The sequence below is a fragment of the Mirounga angustirostris genome, unplaced genomic scaffold (assembly GCF_029215605.1).
Source record: "Mirounga angustirostris isolate CCGP_5_RB_7025 unplaced genomic scaffold, mMirAng1.0.hap1 SCAF_3, whole genome shotgun sequence".
NCBI lineage: Eukaryota > Metazoa > Chordata > Mammalia > Carnivora > Phocidae > Mirounga > Mirounga angustirostris.
The window spans coordinates 69328673-69330805 of record NW_026991711.1 but is presented as its reverse complement, the minus strand read 5'-3'; positions in this window follow the sequence as shown (position 1 = coordinate 69330805).

Here is a 2133-nt window from a genome sequence, read left to right as displayed (position 1 = left end):
GTCGGGGGCCAGAGATAGAAACGCGCAGTCACAGGCCGGGTGGGCACGGAGTGCGGCCGGAGACCGTGGAGACGGGAGTGACTGACGGCTTTTCTCTGGGGGCTCACTGGGGAGCAGGGCCCGAGTTCTCGGCTCCTCCAAGGCGGAGATTGGGAGGCCGTCATTTACACTCTCGGCCTCCAAAGCTGTACAGAAAGCTTGCAGGGAACAAAAGCTCCTGAGAGCAAACCGGAGCAGACTACTTAGCCCAAACCGGGCAAGGGCGGGGCAGTTCCGCCTCCGGCAAAGACTTTTGGAAACCATGGCAACAGGCCCCTCCCCTGGAAGATCAGCGAGAACAGCCAGCCAAGACCAACTTTACCAATCAATGAGAACGGCAGAACTCCAGCACTAGGGGAATAATGCACATAGAATTCATGGCTTTTTTACCATGATTCTTTAGTCTTTCAAAGTTAATTTTTTTTAACTGTCTTTTTTTTTTTGAATTTTTCTTTTTCCCTTTTTAAACCAACATCTTATCAATCCTTTTTAAAAAAAAACATTTTTAATTTTCATTTTTATTTTTCATTTTTAGAGTCATAGTCTATCCCTTCATAGTAGTTACCCGTATTTTTGGCATATATATATATAAGTTGTTCTCTCTTTAAAATTTTGAGATAGTTTCTTCTAACAGATCAAAATATACCCTAAATCTGTAGTGTATGGTTTTTTTCTACTCCCCTGCCTGATCACATTCTCTCCCTTTTTTTTTAAATCCTCTTCTTTTTTTTCAAACAACTTCTTATCAATTCCTTTTATAAAATTTTTTATAATTTCCATCTTTACAGTCATATTCCATCCCTTCATCATATCAACCCTTATTTTTGTACATATATAAGTTTTTCTTTCTTTAAAATTTTGGGAGGCACTTTCTTCTAACAGAACAAAAACACCCAAAATCTAGTGTGTGGCACTGATCTATATACCAGCCTGATCATATTTGATCATATTCTGGTTTTTTTGTTGTTTTGTTCTGTTTTTGTTTGTTTTTATCTTTATCTTTTTCTTTTTCTTTTGTTTTTCTTTTTCTTTTTTCTATTTCCCTTTCTTTTCCCACTGCTTCAGGTCTTTTCTGATTTGTTTAGAGTATATTTTCTGGGAACGTTGTTACCCTGTTAGCATTTTGTTCTCTCATTAATCTATTCTCCTCTGCACAAAATGACAAGACGGAAAAAATCACCTCAACAAAAAGAACAAGAGGTAGTACCGACTGCCAGGGACCTACTCAATACGGACATTAGTACGATGTCAGATCTGGAGTTCAGAATCATCACTTTAAAGATACTAGCTGGGCTTGGAAAAAGCAGGGAAGTTATTACAGAAACCCTTTCTGGAGAAGTAAAAGAACTAAAATCTAACCAAGTAGAAATCAAAAAGGCTATTAATGAGGTACAATCAAAAATGGGGGTGCTAACTGCTAGGATAAATGAAGGGACTGGCAGGATATATTCAGAGCATTAAACGAGAAAAATATGCAGCCAAGAATACTATCCAGCTAGGCTGTCATTGAAAACAGAAGGAGAGATAAAAAGCTTCCAAGACAAACAAAAACTAAAGGAATTTGCAAACACGAAACCGGCCCTACAAGAAATCTTGAAAGGGTCCTCTAAGCAAAGAGACACCCTAAAAGCAACATAGACCAGAAAGGAACACAGACAATATACAGTAACAGTCACCTTACAGGCAATACAATGGCACTAAATTACAATCTTTCAGTAGTTACCCTGAATGTAAATGGGCTAAATGTCCCAATCAAAAGACACAGGCTATCAGATTGGATTAAAAAACAAGACCCATCGATATGCTGTCTGCAAGAGACTCATTTTAGACCCGAAGACACTTCCAGATTGAAAGTGAGGGGGTGGAAAACCATTTACCATGCTAATAGACACCAAAAGAAAGCTGGGGTGGCAATCCTTATATCAGACAAATTAGATTTTAAACCAAAGACTGTAATAAGAGATGAGGAAGGACACTATATCCTACTTAAAGGATCTATCCAACAAGAAGATCTAACAATTGTAAATATCTATGCCCCTAACATGGGAGCAGCCAATTATATAAGGCAATTGATAACAAAAGCAAAGAAACACA